Genomic DNA, 22,848 nt, shown 5'->3' on the forward strand with positions numbered 1-22,848 from the left:
TTCCACTGAGACCTCCCTCAGTAGGCTGCCAAGGCCAAAAGGGAAATTAGAGGTAGCCTAGTAGTCCTTGTCTGATAAGAGGAAGTCATCTAGTTCACTGGGAAAAATAAACGTGTTCTTGGCACAGATGCAAGCAGGGATTTCAGCTGCTGATGAAGTTCACGTTTAATGTCATTTCCTCAGTGCCGGCACATGCCAAACGCTGGGCCGCGCATTTCTAGGAATGTGTTTTATTTATTTAACCACGCTCTGCAGATGAGGAAACCAAGGCCCAGACTGGGTAAAACAACTACTCAAGGTCACATCACTAATAAAGACGGCATGGGGATTTGAACCTAGGTCTGTCTGATCAAGGGGATACGGCCCAAGTCCTTCATTTGGTAGCTATTTCTCAGCACCTGCTACCCGCCAGACCCTGTTAGGGGAGCTGGAATGTGGACATAAACAAGACCAATGAAGGTCCTACCCTCAACCAGGTAACATTCTGGAGGGGGAAACGGACAAGGAAAAAAATAAATAGGAAGACAGTGAAGTGATGGGAAGTGATTGGGAGACTCCTTTGGCAGGAGTGCTCACCAAGCAGGTAACACTTCAGCTGAGATCTGCCTGGCAAAAATGTGGCCACCACGCAAAGAGCTGGAAAGTGGCATTCCAGGCAAAGAGAACAGCATGTGCAAAGACCCTGAGGCAGGGACAAGGCTGACATATTGTCGCCAGTGTGGCAGCTTACAGGGAACAAGGAGATAAAGGTGAGCAGCAGAGAACAGGTAGGGGGCATGAAAATTAAGGAAGAAGTCCTGAAAGGAAGTGATCAAGTAGATCACCCATGTCCAGTACCCCAGGGAATTCAGCAAAGCACCCTGTCCATTTAGTGGACACTACAGGGTCGCTATGGAAACCCTGATGGCTTAGTGGTTAAGTGCTATGGCTGCTAACCAAAAGGTCAGCAGTTCGAATCTGCCAGGCACTCCTTGGAAACTCTATGGGGCAGTTCTACTCTGTCCTATAGGGTCACTATGAGTCAGAATCAATTCGATGGCAATGGGTCTTTTGTTCGTTTTTTAATACGGTTGCTATGAGTCAAAATCGACTCAACAGCAACGGGTTTTGGTACCAAAAGTGTGGTGAGGGCCACCACTAGGTCAGAGCACACTGGGGATTCAAAAAAGGACTGCAGACATGCCTTTCAAGAAATCCAAGGAATTCCATTCATAGAAAGTACAAAAACAGGCGAAACCTAAACTATAAAAAAAAAAAAAAAAAAGGAAATGCAAACATAGGAGGCAAAACTAGAGAGACAAGCCAGAGTGAGTACTATAAAAGTCTGGGTGATGGGTACCTGGGGAAGGGAGGGTCAAGAAGGACCACGGGGCCACTGGGGCTGGCAATGTTCTCTTTCTTCACCTGGGTGGTGGTTACACGAGGGTTTACTTTATCATCACTTGTTAAACTGTATACTGATTCTTAAGTATTTTTTTGTAGGTGTGGTTTTTTCACAGTAAGATTTTTTTAAAGAAAAAAGAAGCAGCTGCAGTAGTCCAGGAAAAGGACACAAAGGTCAAAAGAGGGAGCTGGCAGAAGAAGTGGAAAGGGGGGAATAATGTGAAACAGAGTCATGAATTAGCCAAAGAAAAGGGCTCGAGTTTGGTTTTCACCTTTAAAGTCATATTTTCCTTCATCTCCTTGCAGACAAAGGCCTTAGTCACTGATGACATAACTTGCAAAAAAGACAAGATGGCCATAAAGGGAAGGGTCTTGGGGCAGGGGATCCAGAGAAGGGGTCTGTGGTTGTTTTAGCAGAAGGGAGGTTTGAGCAAGGGGAGAATCCGGCAAGGCGGAAGATATAGATGGGGGTGGTGTGAAGTCCCTGATGCGGAGCAGGGGGGCTGGACCCAGAATGAAAGGGAGACATCAGCCTCTGACCAAACCATAATACAAAGCACTAGCTGGGCAACAAGGCCCCAAGGAGGTGTTCGAGGGGCACTGCTGCCCCCGCATTCCTCTCACACTCATCAGCCATTGGGGATTTCCTTCAACGGGGTGAGCTCATGAGAACACTGGGAAAAATAATCCTTCAAGTGGAACGGCCAGGTTTTCTCCCCTCCCTTCCCTCGCCTCCCTAAAAAAGAAAAAAAGAAGTGAAATGAATTTAAAAAAAAAAAAGCTCCTTAAACCTTGAGTGAGAGCTGACCCTCCAGCTATAATCACTAATCTCATTACCAATGTAACCAGGTGAAAAATTACAAAGATTAATGTCCGTGACTCATAATCAACCTTTGAGAAAAGAAAATGTTGCTTTTGGCACCAGGAGGGAGCTGATGTTTTCCTTCCCCACAAGTCACTATGCTGGGAAGAGGAAACACTCCCAGGGCGGCAGCAGTGAGAAACGGCCCTGCCCACGGCCAAGACTGAGCTCACCAGTTCCCACCTGATGCTCTCCACAGTCCCTCTACCTCCACCCAGTCCCGGTGAGGAGTCGGGCATCATATCCTTGAGCCCTTCTTCTTCCCACCAGGTGTCTTCCCTCCAGCTCGCCTGCCATCCTGCCTACTGGTGTCTTATCCGATCACCTCCCACTCCTGATCAAAATCCCAAATGGCTCCCTATCACTCACCTCTGGCTCCTTTAAAAATCTGGGAAAAGCTATGGATAAAATACTTATGCCACACCCCCCAAAAAGAAAAATATGAACAAAACTCTGTAGTAGATGTGGGTTGGGTTCCAACTAGCCATCATATAATCACCATACTTCCAATAACAGCCCTTGGATTTCATTGTGGGGTCCACACCAGCCCACTCCCACTCCAACCTGGCCATTCCTCTGGCAACCACGCTGAACTCAGGAATGGACACGAGGCCAATTAGAGCCCATGAGAGACAATTCAAGGGCTTCTGGGTAAGACACTGGGCCAACAGCATCTCTCTTTCCCACTGTATCAGACATGAGAAGATTTCATGTCAAGGGTCCCTGCAGCCATCTTAAGCTGATTCAAAAAAAGAAGAGCCAAGAGAGGGAGAGAGAAACAGGGTCATAGTGCTATCCGTTCAGCACCTGGTCAAGCCATGCCTGAGCTAGTTGAAAAGCTAGACTCTGCAATGACATAAACCTATTTTGTTGAAGCTAACTTGACCAGATTTTCTGTCACTCGCAACCAAGAGTCTTAAATATATGGACATTTACTAACTTTATTTTAGGGGTCTTTCAGACTTCGTGGCGCTCACTCATGGACCCCAGGTTAAAGAAAGATCCCTAGCCTAAGTAAAAAATGAAAATTTCTTCACTATCTAGCACACCACCCCTCCCCCCCACCTATCTTTTCTAACCCATCTCTGTCTGCTGTCCTCCACGTACCCAGTTTCTGCTAAACTGGAAGCCTGGAAAACTCTCTCTGGTTTCTGGACCCTCGTTCTTTGCTCATATCATTATCTCAACCCAGAATGCCCTTCCTCCTGAATCTCTGTACACCCAAATCCCATCCCCCTTCTTTAAGGTTAAGTCCCAAGGGTGGGTGGAAGGAAGGATGGATGGATGGATGGACTGATGAACGGACGGACAGACAGACAGTGGGTGGTGGGTGGATGGATGGATGCACGATGGATGAATGACGGATGGGTGGATGGATGGATGGATGGGTAGATGGGTGTGGGTGGATGGATGAGTTAGTAGCAGATGAAGGGCAGATGGAAAGAGTATGGAAAGGTAGATTAATGGATGGGTAACTAAACTGGTGTATGAATGGATAGATGATAGATAGTGGACCGATCATGGAGAGATGATGATTGGTGAATGGTTGGTAGACGGACGGCAGATGGATGGGAAAGTCAATCAATGGATCACTCATCCATCAATGAGTGAACTGGCATGTGGACAAATGATGGAGGGGTTGGTGGTGGTATTGGGTGATGGGGTGGGTAGCTAGGTGGGTGGATAAGTATTAGACAGAGAATGGATGGATGGTAAGATGAGTTAGTAGATGAGTGGATCAGCACGTGGATGGAGAGCTGAAAGGCGGATGAAGACTGGGTAAGTAATGGAGCAATGAACAAATCGTGGGTAGGCGGATCAGTGAATAGGTTAGTCAAGCTAGGAAAGGTCTCTTGCTGCTCAATTCAGTACTCTTCCCAGCCCCCTCTGGAAAAACTCAGAACAAGGCCAATTGCTCTTCCACAGATGAGCATTTCAGACAGTCCTTGTGCAGTGGTGAGTAGAACACAAAGCCCAGACATTAAGTCAGACTGGCCTTAGCTCCAACCCCAGTGAGCCACTGCCCAGCTGTAGCCTTGCTGAGCCTCATGTTCCCCATGCAACCATCCTCTTCTCTCAGGGTGCTGTGAAGATTAAATAAAAATTATCTATAGACTCTAGCACAAGCCGTGGTATGGTCAGAGCTGGCCATAATTTCCATCTTATTAAAAAACAAAAAATTGTTTCAGGGACTAGAAAAAGGAAGGTGTCTCCTCCTCTCATTTCATAAGAGTAGGAAAATCCTGATACCAAAAGCAGACCTGGATACTACAAGAAAAGAGAATTATAGGGCTAGTTTCACTTATGAATCTAGCTGCCAAATCCTAAATAAAATATTAGAAAATTGAATCCAGCAGCATAGTAAAAGGATGATAACATATTGTGACCAAGGAGGGTTTACCTCAGGAATGCAAAGGTGATTCAATATAAAATCAGTTCAATTCACTTTGTTAATAGAGTACAAGAGACAAAATGAAAAAGTCTACAGGATCATCTCTCTAGGTGTTGGCACAAGCATTCAATAAAATACAGCATCTTGAGATTAAAAATTCTGAGAAAAGTAAGCTTCGCCTGGAAAAGGTAATCAAGGATTAGGCTCATATGGGAGCTGGCCCCTCCTAACTAGATACTCAGAGCAAGCTCACACATCTCCTCTCCCAGAGAACAAGCTGGTCTTTCTGTTTTGTTTCATTTTGGGGGGTGGGTGTTTAATGCGTTGCTCAAACAACACACGTGGTGGGACTTGAGGCAGTGGGATATATACTTTTGGGGTCCACCCTCTTCCAGAGCCTCTCAAACCCCTCCGGGAGGCGACATCTTGGCTCAGCCCCTCCTCACACCTCCTCCAGCTCCTGGAGGTGAGTCCTGGAATCCAGTATGGAGTCATCTATGCTGAGAAGCTAAGCAGAGACAGAACTGCAGCTCCAGGGAATTGAGGGGAGTTGTCAGACAGGGGCCTGAACCTGGTTTTCACCCTCATCTCTGGGCTCAATTAAACATTCCCTTGTTTTCTTTTTTTCTTCTCCTTTTAATAGATTTTTCCAAGGGAAGTCCAGAGACCAAGAGTCCCTCTCATGAGAGATGTGTTTATATGCATGTGACAGTGTATCTGGGTAAATGTGAGAGTGTATGTGTACATGGGGGTTTGGGTGTGTGCACGAAGAGGATGAATGAGTGTGAACACATCTGTGTGCATGTGAAATCTATGGGAGTGCATATGGGGGTGCGCATGTACAAGGCATGTTGATGCATGTGTGACTGTATGTGTGAGCATGTATGAGGAAGAAGTGTATATGAACTGTGGGGGGGGGACTGTGTTTGCGTGAGCGTGTGGGAGTGCACGTGCATGTGCTGGGCCTCCCTCACTTGGCGGTTCCCACCCCTTCTCCATTGGTCCCACCACTATCTTCAGCCCCACCCAATGGGTCACTGTCCCCAGTGCCCTGACAATTCCCCTCTCCCTGGCCCATGCTGGCCTCCTAAGTCCTTCAATGACTTGCTTCCATTACCCCATCATAGCCCACCCTGCTCCACAGGACACCATTCCTCAAGCCAACCTCAGTGCAGACAGCCTTGCCGATATCGCCCACTCATTGCTCACAACAGCACCCTGGAAAGAAGCATTCTGCTATCGGCCCCATTTCACAGAAGATCTGTCACCCTTCTAACCAGATATGATGTTCCTCAGAGGCTGGGGCTGGGAACTTCTTTCTCCACACTGAGGAGCTGGATTTTATACCAACACGTATGCCCGCTTGTCTGTCTCTGCAACTGGACTGTAACTCTCTGAGGGCAGGAATCCTGGCTCCTGCTAAATCCTGGCACACGGATGGACGCAAAAGGTGTTTTTGTTGGATGTGTGGATGGATGCATATGTGGGTGGGTGGGAAGATGGACAGGTGGATGTACGAGCAGGTGGATGGATAGGTAGATAGGTGGGTGGATGAACGTGTGGATAGGTAGATGGGTGGGTGGGTGGGTAAACAGATGTATGGGTGAGTAGATGGATAGATGAGTGGATAGATATATCAGCAGGTGGATGGGTGGTGGATGGATGGATAAGTAGGTAAAGTGATGAAAGCGTAGACAGGTGGGTGAATGGGTAGCTGGAGGCATGAGTGGGTGGATGGATGGGCAGATGTGTTGGTGGGTGTGGATGGATGAGTAGGTAAGTGGGAGGATGAATGAGGGGAAGGATGGGTGGGTGGGTAGATGGCTGTAAGGGTAAGTGGATGGATGGACAGATGTATGGATGGGTGGGTCGATATATGGGTGGGTCGGTGGGTGATGAATGGATGGATGGAGTGGTAGGTAGATGGATGTGTGAATGGATGGGTGAGGAGATGGGTGGGTGGGTGGGTAGAGGGTGTGGATTAATTAATCCCTATGGGCATGGGGTTGACACAGAGCATGGGCTGAGTTATGAATGTAATTGTCACAAACACCCCCAGAAAAGCCTTCAGAGAGGAAGAGAAACTTGCCTCAGGTCACCTGGTAAGCCACTGGCTAAGCCGGAAGCCTCCCACTGTAACAACCACAGGTACCCACCCGCCCTTGGTACAACCACAGCGACCCACCCGCCCTTCATACGACCACGGCGACCCAACCACCCTTTACTCAAAAGCATGCCCACTCTCATGTCCTCTTTTCAGCCTTAGAAAGGTCTGAGATTCTAAATTGGGAGCGGGAGTGGGGAGAAGAGAGACAGGAAGAAAGAAACTGAGACAGAGAGACACAGAGGCTGACAGAGATGAGGACAAATATCAGTCAGGGAATCAGAAAGTGGGTAAGACTCGGAGTCAGAGAGAGAAGCAGACAGAGACACAAAGAAGCAAAGATTGACCAAGAGTCCCCTCAATACCCTAAACAATGTTTTGTTTCAAATTACGATCTGTTACAGCTGAATTATGCCAGGCGTTTGTGAAAAATCCAAATTCCTGGGCCCCATCCTAAGCAGGCAAATAGAATCGCTGGTGCTGAAGCTCTGATCTGCATTTTAAACATTCTCCACCAGGTAATTAACCCTGATAAAGCTGCCCAAGAGCCACCTGCCAGCAGCAGGGCGCCTACTGGCAGTACAGACCATACATGTGGATGGAGCCCACCTAACTTTAAAGAGCCCGTGCATATAGTCCCACCCAGTGCCATCGAACACCTACCCGCTCAGTAAATATTATTCTTTTTGTTATGATTACTCGGAATGAGCATTGGTAAGCCTTTTGATAGTTAGGACATGCTAACGGGAAAGAAGAGCCAGGTGGAAGCCTGACCTCACCTTAAAAACACACAAACACTGAGGTGTTCTCACACCTTGTCTGACGACTTTTCTCCTGCCAAGGATATTTGAAACAATTTGAAAGGGAGGGCTGTGCCTCACCAAAAATGTCAGGTGAGGCAGTGATAACTGTTTTGTGTTTGGGTGTGACTCAGTTGCTCTATGTTTCTCCGTTCCTTTCTTGTGGCCAACCATAGGCGTGATAGACGATGAAAAGGAAGTTTATAAACAGATTTCACTAAAGAGAAACTGAGGATTTAAAAAAAAAAAAAAAAAAGAAGCAGAGATTGACAGCTAAGCAGACAGGAACAGAGATGGAGACGATGGAGCCAGGCAGCCGGAGCTGGCTTGCGGCAGACCAGGGCTAGCTGCTAACAACAGGCATCTGGAAGGAGGCACAGAGCCAGGGAGGCGGCAGCCCGGCCCCTGCGTGGAGGGGAGCCGGTTGCAGCAGCTTGACGTCTTCCTGGGGCCTCCACTGTGTCAGCGCCCCCATTTATTTACATGGTTCTGAAATTCAGGAATTTGTCAGGGCTGCCAGTGGAGTGAATGGCCGGGTCTGGCCCAGGCTGGGCATAGGTAGAGGGGAGGAGGCCCAGGAGCCACGGAGGCTCACCAATGCAGTTCAGCCACCACCGCCAAAGCACAGAGGGGCAGGGAGCAGAAGCAGGCTCCTGACTTCCAGAGATCAGAGTCCTGATTCGAACCTGGACTGCTGGGCAAGTCGCAGCATGTGGCCCTCTAGGCAGCAATGCTTTCATCTGCAAAACTAACCAAATCACCATAGCCTCTTTGCAATGCTGGGAGGATTCAAGGAGATGATGTGAAGGCCCATGCCTGGCAAACAACAGGCACACCATAAATGTCCAATATAAAAGAAAACCTTCTCAGAGGAATTCAGACTTGCCCATTCCTTTCCAAAGTCTGTTCTCTCTAGGCACACCCTCTGCTAGGCACACCCTTCTGCCCCTTAGTAAACGCCTACTCATCCTTAAAGACCCACTTCAATATCTCCTCTGGGAAACCTTTCCTCAGAGTTCACTGCCACCTCTGTGACTTCCTTGCACTCTGTATATGGAGTTCCTGGATCTTTAGGTTCAGAGACGTGAAAAAAAAAAAAAAAAAAAGATGTTTAGAGCAAACCTGCAGAGATTAACAGGCTTTCTTTGCCCACATTTTCACAACTTGGGGTAAATGTGGTTGGGCTGAAGGTCGAGACCCAGCAATCACCTCTCTCTATCTAATGTGAATTATCGCCATATCTAGAACATCTGCTATCACCCACACGAGACTATCTGAACAGTCCCTCAGGGATGGAGCCGCCACATGACATAATGACAGGAAAAGAAATACACAAGCCAGAGATGCTGTGGGAATTCCCTTCTCCTGGATGAGCACCCCACCTGTCCCTCTGGGGAGCTCCCCTCTCTCACCCTCAGGCTCTGTGGTCTGCAGGGTGGCCAATGGGCACCCTCCTTTCTTACCCACAGTGACTGGTCAGGGACAGTCACATGACCCAACCTGGGCCCATGCTGAAACTCCTAGAAAAGAGAGTTTCTCTTACCCTACGGTTGCTGAGCTAGAGGGTGTGAGCTTAGAGCTACTAAGGCCATCTGGCTACCACGTGGGCAGAGCCTGCCTGAGAAGAACGCCAACACAGACAAAACACAGCAAGAAATGGAGACATACTCATAGTCCCGGGGGCATCTTTAGAGCTCCTGGATACACCCAAAGCAGCCCTGGTGGTTTGGTGGTTAAGCATTCAGCTGTTAACCGAAAGGTGGGTTGGAATGCATCCAGTGGCTCCACAGGATAAAGATGGGGCAGTCTGCTTCTGTAAAGATTTAGAGCCTTGAAAACTCTATGGGGCAGTTCTACTCTGTCCTACAGGGTCACAATGAGTTGGAATCGACTCGATGGCAGTGGGTTTGGTTTGGATTGGATACAGCCAGGCCTGATGCTATTCCCCATGACACTGAGTTGCATGACTTTTTTACTTAAGTCATGCTTTCTATCACGCGCAACCAAAACTATGCTGCCAACTGCAACAAGAAAGCAAGAATAACAACCTTGTATTCATGGCTGACTTGACCCCAAGCATGTTTCTGGCATTACTAAACTGTGTCCCCGCAGGAGACACCTCTTGGGGTGGCAGCCTGGATCACTCAATCCCTATTCTCAAGAGGCCCCAGAATCATGTCAACACCGTGGTTGCCTGACCCCACCCCTGACCATAGCTGATTGGCTCAGGCTGGACATTTAAACCAAGCTGGGCCAATCAGAGCTCTTCCCCAGGATCTTAAACTGAAACTACAAGAAAACACAGACCATCTCAGGTGGAACAAACTATGCGCTTATCAGGCCTCCAAGCAAAGAATGGCCACATTTCCTGCCATGTGGTGGAAGCCATTTTGAGAGAATCATGCTCACAGAGAAAAGCAGAGCCAAAAGAAAGACAAGGAGTGAGGATATTCTCGTGGCACTAAGGTCCCTGCCTGCAGCTTTCCCCAGGGGCCAGCTGGTCACAGTCCTTCTATGATGACAGGATGGAGCCCTTCGCTTCTCCCGAGTGGCCTCAGACAGAAAAGCCCATGAGAAGGATGCCCCACTCCCAGCGACAGTTGAGGATGATAGGCCACACTTCTGAAGCCAAGAGTGGGGGCTCACTGTGAGGGAACTGAGCCAAGTCGTGGGTGGGCTACGGCACTACATGCTGAGGCTCAAGCAAGCCCCTGAGGTCTGGAGCCCAAGAGGGGATGCGCCTCAATCCTGAGAAAACACTTCTGGATCGGTAAGTCCTGCTGTGGGAGCACAGGAGGGCCGAGGGGCACTTCAGGCCAGGTAGCTGGTGCCACCACGTCCCATCCATCCTAGTGGTCAATTACATCAGTCCCTTATGACAGTACGGGGCCAGGCACTCAGTTCAAGAAAACATGCAGGTAGGGTAGAGGATCGAGGCAAACTTTCTCCCACACCAGGTTCTGTAGCTAACAAAGGGGCCATTACTTTGGGTGTCATTGTTACCACTCATGAGATTAATACCTACGACCTCAGCTCACCTGGAGCAGCACTTCACCAACTACATGGCACTTTCTATCCAGCGAGGCCGAGGTCCCCCACAGCCTGGGCCCGGCCCTAACTTGCCAGGCCCCGTCACATACTTCTCTCAGCACTGGTGCCCTGGCCATAAGCCCAAGCCTGTGACAGGTCCAGCTTCCAGCTACTAATTCCCCTTGGCACTGACCCCAGGCCTCAGACTCCCGAGGCCAAACCATCTCCACTCTCCAGGAAAGTTGCAGGGCTGGAGGTGTAGAGGGCAACTCCAGTGCCTGCATGAGAGTGGGGACAAGCCACTATCTGGGAACCAGGGACTTGGTCTAAGAAAAGCCATCCCTGTTCAAGTGGCTAGGAGCTTCCGCTAATGTCCAGGCCCAGGGCCCCAGCATGCAATTTCCTAAGGAGGGCCCAGAAAGCAGAAATAGGTCCCCAGAAGATGCCACGGGTACAATGACCCAGCCAGAGGGCCTTGGAAGCGGAGCCAGAGAACTGCCGTGCCTTTAACATCTCTCTGACACTTCTTCTTTAACAAAGAGAGGGCAGGGCTGGGGCTCAAGTCTCTGGCAGGAAACAGAAGGTAGATAGAATTTCAAAGTACTGCTTTGTTTTTTTGTTATATTTATTTTTATGAGTATTTCTGATTTGAGATGAGTGATCCTGATTTCTGCCTATGGTTGCAATAAAAGGTTTCCTTTTAAAATAAGTGTAACAGGTAAGGGACTTAAGGAAAGGATTAAGGATAACCTAAAGGGCAGGAGGTAGGAGGACGCGGTGCTATGCTAACCATCATTTTATCAAGATGCCAACATGCAGCTGGGCTTTCCCAAGAAAGGGCAGAAGTACTTCCTCTGGGGACAGCCTCTGTTGGCCCATCAGACTAAAGCCACCAGTGGTACTGGGAGGCCCCCTAACCGACAAGGTGGTGAAGTAAATTTGCTTCCCACAGACATGCAGGGCAACAGATAAGGAACACAGAGTTGCTCAGTGAAAGGCTGATCCCTCAGCTGCCAAGGCCAATTGTCTAAGAAACCACAGTGGGGCAGGGGAGTGTGTGTGTAGGTGTGTGTGGCGTGGGGGTGGGGAGGATGGAGTGTGTGTGCTATGAGGGGGTAGGGAGGTGTGGGTGCATGTGTGCAAGGTGTGTGGGGTGTGTGGGAGTGCATGCAAGGTGTTTGTGTGATGTCAGAGATGAGGTGAGGTATAGGGTATGTGTGTGGTGTGGTAAGTGTGCTGTGTGTGTGGTGTGATGCATGTGTGTTGCGGTGTGTGATTGTGCATGTGTCTGGGGTTATCGAGCATCCAAGAGTGGCTGTGCCATAAACAGTTGACATATCTCAAGACCACCTGGCCCCTGGGGTGGGCCTGATCCTCTGGGGTCCCTGCCCTGCTTCCCAACTGGCCCTAGCCTTGCTCCCTCCCAACCACCCCCAGGGGGCTACACTCTCCTGTTCAAAACCCTTCCCTGGCTCCCACTGCCCAGAAGGTTATTGCTCAGGCTGGAGGACCTTGACCCATGGGAAGCCAGGGAGGTGTTTTCAGGGGTCTCGAGAGCTCTCTACTGGAATTTTTTTAATGTTGGTTTTCATTGTGAGGAGACTCTAGGAAGAACAGAACTTTCTGGGTTGCCTGAAGGCTCACTTGATGACCAAGGAGTGGTATGGAAGTTCAGGGCTGGGATGTGAGTTTGTATCTGGGGACCCACTAGCACCAAGAAGCTTCATCTTATGGTTGTGGGCCATGGAGGAAAGAACCCAGGGAGGTTTATCAAGAACAGGTCTGCCTGATCAAAGGCCAAGGGCTGCCCCAGAGACAAATATGGTGTTATGGGTTGAACTGTGTACCCCAAAAATATAAAAATGTGCATAAACCTAGGTAGGCCATGATTCCCAGTATCGTGTGGTTGTCTTCCATTTTGTGATCTGGTGTGATATGAGTTTGGTTTTTTGTTTGTTTTTGGTAAATCCTAATCTCTATGATGTTAATAAGGCAGGATTAGAAGCTGTTATGTTAATGAGACAGGACACAATCTACAGGATTAGGTTGCATCTTGAGTCAATCTCTTTTGAGACATAAAAGAGAGAAGTGAATAGAGAGGACACAGACCTCATTACCACGAATCAAGAGGAGCCAGAAGCAGAGAGCATCCTTTGGACCCAGGGTCCCTATGCTGAGAAACTCCTAAACCAGGGGAAGATTCATGATAAAGACCTTCACAGAGAGCCAACAGAGAAAGAAAGCCTTCCCCTGGAGCTGGTGCCCCGAATTTGGACTTCTAGCCTCCTAGACTGCGAGAGAATAAATTTCTGTTTGCTAAAGCCACCCACTTGTTTTATTTCTATTATAGCAGCCCTAGATCACTATGACATACGGTTTCTCAATGATCAGAACAGAGAAAAGTGAGAGAGGTGGGCCACACACTCAAAAGACCTTGCTAACATGTAATAAGTAAGCACTGACAACTTGCCAACAGCTGTGCCTGGGGCTGTTGGTTCTTCAGGCTTCATAACAACCCTATGCAGGGGGTCCTATCACCACTTCACAGGGGCAGAGGCTGAGGTTGGGAGCAAGAAAGTGCTTTTCCAGGGTCACAGGATTCTCAAGGTGAGCAGGATTCAGTCTCAGGCAGGCACACTGACCCACTTCGTGTCCTCATATATACTCTGAGCCCCTCACCCCACGGTCTCCCACATCAGCATCCTTCTCATGAGTTTCAGGTCATTTCCGGCCGCCCAATGCCAGCAGACCCAGAGGGACTATCCCCAAATTCACAGATGAAGAAACTGAGTCCCAAAGAGAGGAGATGGCCTGGGCTGTCCAGGTGTGCCTGAAGGCCAAGGCCTCCCCGTGGCTGTGGCAGGCAGTTTTATCGCTCATGGGGTGGGTGGGTAGTCACTGTCCCCCACACCCCTCTGTGCCAGCCAAGGCTCCCAGCATCCTGTGGCATGGTCCTGGGGCAAGCACCCGACTTCCTCACCAGCATCACAATCTGGGCGGGGACACACTGGCCGCCTCTGATCCAGCCTTCCTCAGAAAAGCCAGGCTCCCCGCCCTGGAGGAAGGAAGTAAACTTTCCCCCAGCCAGCAATTTCCTTGGAACAATCGCCATATTTGAGGAGAGGCATTTTTGCAACATTTCCAAATTCCAACAACGGGGAGGACAATGGTGCACAGGGACATATACGCTGACCTAAGAAGGGCGTGGGGGAAAGGATCAGCTGGAAGGAGGTATGCTCAAAGGAGGTAGGCGTGTCAGTGTGACCTGAGATAACCAGCGAGTGGTTCCCTGGGCCAGGGCTCTGTGACCAGCTCTTCCTCCTTACTCACTGTGGGTCCCAGACCAGGCGCACCCCCTATAAGCCTGTTTCCCCATTTGCAAAATGGACACCTTGCAAGGTCCACTGTCCTATCACCAGCACAGGTCTCCCGGACTGCAGTCCTGCCCCCTCCAGTCCAATCCCCACACCTGGGCTGCCAGAGGGACCTGTGAACCCCACCACTCTGGCCATGCCCCTCCCCTTTGCAGAAGCACCTGAAGGCTGCATCACCCACCTGTCCTAGGACCAGGATTTGAGGTCCTCTGTAGTCGGTGTGGAAACCCTGGTGGTGTAGTGGTTAAGTGCTATAGCTTCTAACCAACAGGTCGGCAGTTTGAATCCACTAGGCACTCCCTGGAAACTCTAAGGGGCACTTCTACTCTGTCCTATAGGGTCGCTATAAGTCGGAATCGACTCGAAGGCAGTGAGTTTGGTTTTGGTTGTTTTGGGTCGTCGGTGTATAGGCTGCTACCCCAGCCTCATTTCCAACCTCTCTCCTCCCTGTATCTCCCTTCAAGTCACAGTGCCAGCACTACCTTCTCTGGGAAGCCTTCCCTGATCATCTCCTGGGCTCAGCTGGATACCCCTTTGGCATCCCCAAAGCCTCTGTGCTCTTCTCTGTGATGGCCCCGGCCAAAGCATTCTGGAACTGTCTGTGTGAGCATCTCTGGGGCCCATGGGACGGCAGTGGGAGGGATCATGTGTTCTTCATCCCTGTACCCAGCAACTGGCACAGGACCAGCCACACCAGATGCTACCAAGACAGAGTCCAAGGCCCTGGTAATGCGTCCCTGGGTCAGAAGTTCAAGGAGCCCCTGTCTGGGAGACCCCAATGCCAGCAAGCGGGCTGCTCCCTACTAGGCTGGGGTTCTTAACTCTGCCAACTGGGGCTGCCTAAGCAGTTGAAATCCACCACTTCCATTCCCCCTCATGGCCTGGCTACAGATCCAGCCCCGTGGCCCCAAACCAGCCCCTACCAGGGTGCAGGATCAGCCCGTCGGTTCCAGTCTCTCAGGAAGGGCCCGGCTGCGTGCTGCAGCCCCCGTCAGACGGGTATGGGGAGGCAGAGCTCCAAGCTGCCCACACTCCCACCCGTGCTGCCCACACCTTGACCTCCGATGGCCACGTGAGCATCCCTGTCAGGCCGGAACCTTTGGTATCACCCTTGCTCCTCTCTTGCCTGCTCACTCGATGTCCAGTCCATCAAGAAATCCTGCAGCTCCACCTTCAAAATAAGTCCGGAATCACTTCTTACCTTCTGTACTGCCACCACCCTGATCCAAGCCCCAAGACCGTCACCGGAACAGCTGCAGCAGGGACACCTGCTGCCACCCTCCAACCTGGGAGCCTTTTAAAAGCTAAATCAGACCTTGCTCCCCCGCCCCGTATCAGAGCCCTCCAGGGCTCAACACAAGCGGAATGAAATGGAAAGCCCTCCCGTGGCCCCTGGCCCACTTCCCTCACAGCACCTCCTCTGGCCACCCCCTCAGCTCCCAGGGGTCCTGTCCTCCAGCCATTCTGGGCCTTTGTACCTGCTGTGCCCACTGCCTGGCCATCCTCTCCCCCAGCTATACCCAGGTATGGGTCCCTATCTTCACCTCTCCACAGAGGCCTTCTCTGACCTCTATTCAAAATAGCCCATCACCACACCCTGTCCTCAGACCCAGCTTTGTCTGTCCTTCCTTGCAGGCATGGTCAGCCCCAGAAATCACACATCTATGTGTTTCCTGTTGTCTCTCTTACCAGGGGCAGGCTCCACGTGGGTGGAGAACATTGTCTTGGTCACCGCTTTATCCCCAATGCTTAGAACATCGTCCAGCACACAGTAGGTGCTCAATAAATACCTTCTGAACCTCATTTTCTTCAACAACCCTGAGAGAAATGGATTATGACACCCATTTTATTTATTAGATGAGGAAACTGAAGCTCAGAGAGCTGAAGTCATTGCCCTCAAGGGTGTACAGTCTGTGAGTGTCAAAGGTGAGATTTGAACCTGGTCAGACTCCAAAGCCACAACTTTCCATTACACCTGGCTGCTGGCTGCTCCCTGCTCCAAAGCCTGCCTGCTCTGGACCCTATGGGGTTGGGAGCCTGTGGCTAGGCCCCCAGTCAGTAAGGCCAACTGGGGAAACAGGCTTAGGATAGAACGTGAAATGCAAGCAGCGGTATGCTGAATCCCTGTACAGCCCACCCCAGGAAGCGCCAGCAACTAAACCACCAGGAGGAAACACACCTGAAGTAAAGAGGTTAAGAAAAAGTAGGAGGGATAAAGGTGGGCTTTTTCTTTCCTTCACTTGCCAAATTTTGCAAAAGTGACTTTGTTACCGTGTCGTTTTAATCACAGTGGAAATTTTCTCATAGGAGGCCAGGCAGAAGTCAGTCCATTAGACAACAGAATCAGTAAAGCAGGAGATTTGAAAAACCACCTTAAATACTTGAAACCCACAAGTGAACACGCACCCACCAATTGCTTTTTAATTTAGTGTTAGGAACACGTAATGCCGCGACATGGTTCAAAAACCAGAACGTATAAAAAGACACATACATTCCTTTATATATGTCTCACCTACTCTTGTCCCTCTCCTGTTCTCCCCTCCCCCCCACCACAACCCCCAGGGAACCACAAAAACTAGCTCCAGAATTTCCTGGGGGCTTTGCTGGTACACATACATGCAAACGCAAATTCACATTCCTACCTCCCTTATTTTACACAAGAATTAGTACACCTTACAAACCACTGAGAACCTTGTTGTCTTCTGTTAAGAAATCTTGAAGATCTTTCCAGAGGGGGCACCTTATGTTTACACAGCTGCATAATATTCTGTGGTAAAGATGTGTCATGATCTCTTCCACCAGCACATATCACACACATCTCAAATGTCTGTCAGCAGACGTGGCTCCCACTTGCCTGCCCCCGAGTCACGTCGGCACCCTGCCACCTGGCATGGGGCCTGGCACAGAGCGGCTCTAACGCAGTTCTCAGGGTGCTCTGCACTTCTGCCAACATCCTCTTAGCAGACGCACAAAGCCTTTTGATCTCGCAGCTAACAAGGGTCTCTTAAAATGGAAACCAGACCCTCTGCTCCCTGGCTCAATACTTTTCAATAGCTTTCAAACTCCCCACCGTGCTCTGGCCCGCTGGACCTAGCGGCCACCTCTCTCTCCCTCACTGGCTCTAGACTCCTCCTCTTCTGCCCCTTACACACACCCAGCGTAGTCCCACCTCAGGCCCTTTGCACTGGCTGCCTCCTCCGCCCTGACGTTCTTCCTCACCACCTCCAGGTTCAGCTCAGAAACCACCTCCTCAAAGAGGCCCTCCCTGCCCACCCCGGACATCACTGCCAGCTGGCTGGGTCTCCTTTACAGCACCTATACCAGTCTGCAATCGTTTTAACTCATCCACCTGTGGCTGGACTCACCGACCTCATCTCTCCACCTAGAACACAACATGTGCAGGAGCAAAGACACCATCTATCTTGTCCACCACAGACTCGCCTCCCAGCCCCTGCTGGCCAAGGGCGGGGGCTGCACTCGTGTTTGTCAAAGCAGTCAAGAGAGGGCAGGTGACCTCCACACTCAGCTGGGGAGAGCCACACCTCCAGCAGCTGTACCAATTGCTGGTGCTAGTCCTGTCCCCCTCACGGGTCCCATGGGACCAGCAGAACACAGCACCTGGAATCCTGTGCCAGGATGGAGCTACATCCCAGGGAAAGGCCACCAGCTGGGGGAGGTACCTCAGTGCTCAGAAAGCCAGAGAGGTGGGCTACACCCAACCACCTCCTAGAAACCAGATCCCGGCGCTCCCACCCTGCCTCCCCACTTCAGGACCATTAGCACTGGAAGACCACAGGACAGTATTCACTTTACAGATAGGAAGACTGAGGCCTAGGGGCACACAGAAGGCAACAGCGGGGCCAGGACTCCACCCCAGGCCCTCTGCCCCACTTTGCACAGCCAAGCCCTCATCTTCCTCCCCAGCAGGAAAGAAAACAAAAAAGAGACCAAATGCCCTCTCCAGGAGGTACAAGAGGCCAAGGGCTTGCCCACACCAACCCCGAGTTCCTGGTCTACATTCATTCATTCAACAAAGTTCCAGGAGGCCTCACGTCATGGGGGTGTTTAACTTCCATGAATTCAGCTACACGCGCAGCAAACAAGAGACTCAGAACAATGCAGCCACTGCCCCACCAGTGCCACCCACTGAACAGTCCCCCAGCAAGCACCAGCTAGGGGGGAGAAGCTGCTGTGCCCTATGTGATTTGGATCCCCAGAGTCCCCCCTTGTGTGTGTGTCTCACCCACCAAGGCTGACTAGGTATTTAGGAAAAAATGTTCACACCCACAGCCCCTAAGTGCAAGGCAAGCTCTTGAACAGACCCAGGGAGACAAGTGCTGAGGGCATGCAGACTCAGCGAGAAGCCGCAGTCTTCGGTCTGGTGGCCTGTGGTCACAGTAACCGCAGCCATCAAGATCAAGAAGGAACCAGGGACATGATTCACGGCTGATTAAAAAAGGTTCATCGGAGGTCACTTAGGCTGTGCGTGATCTTCACCTCAGGCCCTGAATTCAGATCCACCCTGACTCCTTCAGAGAACACAGCTTCACTTAACAGCAGTCATTGATGAAGCACCCACTGTGTACCTGCCAGGAGCCTTGGTGGCACAGTGGTTAAGTGCTTGGCTACTAACAGAAAGGTCAGTGGTTCGAACCCACCAGCCACACTCTGCAGGAGAAAGATGTGGCAGTCTGCTTCCATAAGGATTACAGCCTTGGAGACCCTGTGGGGCAGTTCTACTCTGTCCTATAGGGTCACTAGGAGTCGGAATCAACTCAACAGCAACAGGTAACAGTGTGCCCAGCAGGGACCTGGCTCAGGGAATTCCCCCAGGTAAGTGAGACCAAGTTTTTGCTCGAGTGGCTTCACTGAGAGGCAGGGGAAAGAGCATGGGCTTTACAGTCAGGAAAACCCTGGTCCAAACTCCAGTCATGAACACTCTGGTTCAAAAACCACACTGCTGCTGTGAGACCCTGGGCAAACCTCCCTTTCTGAGACTCAGTTTCCCCATCTGTCTAGTGAGGTAAGAATGCACCCTTGCAGAGTTGTTGAAAGGGTCTGGGAAGAAAACGCATGGGCATGGCCTGGCTCTGAGAATGGCCTTGCCCTACATGGGTCCTATCTCCCTCTCACAGACCTCCCAGCCACCATCCTCCACATTCTAGCAAAAAGTACCCACTGCCACCACAAAAATGCCCTGAGGTCCAGGCCCCTGGACACACCCCTCAGCGAGCCTAAGACTAAGACCTTGAGGGGGTACAAGGCTAGCCCAATGTTTCCCCACCCATGGGTGGCAGAACCAGCCTGTGCTCACCCTTGGGGTGGGCAATGCAGCAAAAAGGGCCCACCTTGTACAGTAGGCACAGCCAATTCAGAGGCCTACAGAGGCCAGGCAGGAACCGAGAATGAGCAAAATGAGCCGGTAGGAACTGCAGTCAAATAGCCCGCCGCTCCCTCCACAGGGGCAACAGACAGGCTGCACTTGGGGAATGTGGACCCCAAGTTGCCAGGCCTTGTGATTTTCCAAGAGAAGGCGGAAATCCGGACTTTTATGTGAAACCTGCCAATTTGTAAAGGCTGGCAGTTAATTAAGTTTTAAAAAATAATAATAACAGGGCATGAGCCAAACAAAACATGCAGGGCCGGCCACGGGCAGCCTGGCAGGTCTGCGCCTCCAGAATAAGATTCTTTTGACTTCACTCCCAGCCCACTCCCCCACCCCACAGCTCTGAGTGCAGGAGGGCAGGGTGGGAAACCCAGGCCTGGCCTGGGCCTGTGGGCCTTGTCTCCCTGTCCCTACTTCCTCCAGGTGGGGAATCTGCACCCCATTTTGCATATGGACAAGGTCAGGCCTCAGAGCCCCAGTCATTCCACAGCAAAGACATCGGCGCTCCCTCCAGAGCCAGGCCCACATGGATACGTTCATCAGGTCTCGCTCTGGGAGGCCCCAGACAGGGGCCCCTCTTTAAGGGCTCTGGGTGATCACAGCCACTGAAACCACCCACTTTTTCTTTTCTAGCCTGTCACGGCGACACCTGCTGGCTCAGATCAGCTTTGGACCTACCAGAGTGGCCATCAGAAAGCTGACATGGGGCGAGATCTGTTAACAGCAAAGAAGGTGCAGAGGGCACCCCTGCTCAGGAGAGTGGGGCAGGGGTAGGGGAAAGGATAGTGGAGGGAAGAGTAGGGAGACCTGCAGGAGCCAGGCCTGCCCCTGAAGCCACAGCCCTCTCCCTGTGCCCCCGACAGCCACGCAGGCCCCATCGTAAAGAAGTCTGGGCCAAGAACAACAGCCCCTCCCCACCCAGCACAATGCAGAGAACTGTGCCCACCCATGGGGGCTGAGGGGTGCCCGGGAGCTTGTGGACTACGACACATGTGACTCTGTGTGTGAGACTCATGGGGTGTGGGGCTGTGCCTCCAAGTATGTGGGACACATGGGTGACACACGTGATGGAGACACGCGTCTGTGATAGAGATGTGCATGTGTGGTGGACATGCGTGTTAGAGCACACATGTTAACAGGGACCCAACTCACAGACATGGGTTTCTGAGACCCGCGTTTGCAAGGCATGTGTGTGTGAGAGAGACAGTGTGAGGGGCGTGAGTGTGAGAAGGGCTGGGGTTCAACTATGAGACTAAGGGGGTGGGGGCCAGGGATGGCTAAGGGTGTGCGGGCACTTCTGCTGGCTGCCGGGCGTGAGTGCGTGTGCGGCGGGGGGAGGGGTGACTGCGGAGGTGAGTGTGGGGGGGGCGATGCCAGGCCCAAGTGACTGGCCTCAGGGCCGCGGGGCAGGGGGAGCCTGCGGGGGGAGGGAGCTGTGGGACGCGGCGGGACCCGGCGGGGGGAGGGCGCGGTGGGAAGCGGTGGGACCCTGCAGGGCTGGGGGTCGGCGGGACCCGGCCGGGGGGAACTGGGACCCAGCGGGAGACCCCGGGCTCCCCGCCCGCATCTGTACAGTGGGGCCCGGCGCGCCGCGCTCAGGCGCCACCCCTGCGGATGGGACCGGCGAGAGCGAGCCCGGCCCGTCGGTCCGCCGAACCGTCGGTGCGTCCGAGCGCACCAAGCCATGCGCGGCGAGGGGCGGCCTGGCGGGGCGCGGGGCTGACCGGGGCAGAAGGAGACCCGGGACCGGAGGCGGCTCGCGTGAACTCACCGCGGCGCGGTCCACGCGTCCGTCAGTCAGTCCGTCCGCCGGCCGTCGGTGCGTGCGAGCTCCCTTGCACCCCGAGCTATGCGCGGCGCGGGGCGGGGCGGGGCGGAGACACGCGGGGCGGGGCGGCGGGCGGCCCCCCCAGCCCCCCTCCCCTGGCCCGCCCCGGGGCGGGGTCTCGGCTGCGGCGGGCAGGGGGCCGAGCGCCGCGCGACTTGCTTCGGGCCCAGAAGCCCAAACCAAGGCTCGGGGACTGTGGCACTGGAGATGCCGCCCAGTGTGTGCGCTATGGAGCCCGGAGCAGCCCCGAGCCCCCCTGCACCTCTCTTCCCCCGCCCAGTCTAAACCCAGAGTTCTAGACCGAGCACCACCACCCAGTGGTTGTGGGGCTTTGGCCTGGCCACCTCAGCCAGCCTGGGCCTCAGTGTCCCCACGTGGAAGGTGTGCCCAGCAACTCTGGGGACGTCGTGGATGCCTGAGAGGCAGAGTGGCAGACCCAACCTCACCAGCCCACTTTACACCTCCTGTCCTGGGAGCTCCTGGACTCCATCCACCTGGCTCCCATGCTCCCCACTGTTCCTGCAGGTCCTTGGGCCCCCAACTTTGGGTCAGTCCAGATTTGTCTTTTTCCCACTCCAACTCTGCTGTCTGTGAGTGGGCTCAGCGGAGGCCCTTGACCTCTCCAAGCCCAGCTTCCTCACCTCTTGAGCAGGGTAACCCCAGATAAGGGCTATTGATGGGGTGACTTGGGGAGCCCCACGTGATGCTCCTAGCACCTGGCAGTGAGCACTCTACTGTGGTTCTGACCCCACATCCACACTCACCCCATTGAGCAGACTAGAGCCTGAGCCAGTAGACGCCCAACCCTGGGACAGACAGTTGGCCAGGGTTGCCTCAGGTCCTTCCTCCAGGCAAGGGCTCAAAAACCCATGCAAGCCAATTCCAGGCTCGTCCAGATCAGGGCAAACGTCCCAGCACCAGAGCAGCTCCAGGCAGAAGAGGGCTGGCCCAGAACCCACTGAGCCCTTGGGCCTGAACTATGCCACAGAGATACCAAACCCTTCCCCTAACACCATGTGGTTCAATTTGGGGTCTAAAAGACCAGTCAGGCATACAGAGCTATGGGCTCCAGGGATTGTCTCTTCCCATCTGTCTGTCTGTCTCTCTTTGCCTCTTGATCTGTGTCTCTCTCTTGTCCTCTCTCTCAGTCTATCTCTGTGACTCAACCTCTCTCTGTATCTCTTGGTGTCTCCTTCAGATGTCCCACATATGTCTCTCACTCTCAGATGTCTCTCACATCTTCTCCCACCGTCTCTGTCTCCATCTTTGTTTTGATGTCATCATATCTCTCTGTCTTGCCTTGTTTGTCCTTCATAGACTCTGCCTCTCCTTTTAACTCCATCTCTTGGCCTCTGGGTCTCTGTTAGTCCTAGGGCCACATTCTCCAGGACTTGGGGCTCAGATGCACCCTCCTTCCTTACGCAGTGAAACAAGCCCAGTGTGATGCCTTATATCTGGGCAGCAGCCACAGGCCCAGAGTGTGCTCTGCCCCCACCCCAGGGGCCTCCCTGCAGCCTGCAGGGAGGTGAGACAGCTAAGAGCAAAGGCACAGAGAAGGGAAGTGACCTACCCAGGTCGCACAGAAGGAAGGCAGTGAGACCAAGACAGCCCCCGCTGCTCAGACAGGGCTTGTCACAGAAGAACCAGGGAGAACCATAGGAGCAAAGCCAGAACTAAGAGCCTGGGCCC

At 52.4% G+C, this 22,848-nt stretch overlaps 1 protein-coding gene across 3 annotated transcripts in view; it reads right to left on the reverse strand.

Annotated features, from left to right (window-relative positions):
- FBLN2 (fibulin 2) overlaps positions 1 to 22,848 on the reverse strand; it is a 124,671-nt gene that overhangs the window by 81,127 nt on the left and 20,696 nt on the right. For 2 of the 3 annotated variants that reach the window (XM_049862517.1, XM_049862515.1), the window contains exon 1: positions 21,103 to 21,199. The exons of the other annotated variant lie outside the window; for it this stretch is intronic. The gene's annotated coding sequence lies outside the window, so the exon portion shown is untranslated. Of the gene's footprint in view, positions 1 to 21,102; positions 21,200 to 22,848 lie in introns of those variants that run through there. 3 annotated transcript variants of the gene reach the window in all.

The sequence above is a fragment of the Elephas maximus genome, chromosome 20, assembly GCF_024166365.1.
Source record: "Elephas maximus indicus isolate mEleMax1 chromosome 20, mEleMax1 primary haplotype, whole genome shotgun sequence".
Classification (NCBI taxonomy): domain Eukaryota; kingdom Metazoa; phylum Chordata; class Mammalia; order Proboscidea; family Elephantidae; genus Elephas; species Elephas maximus.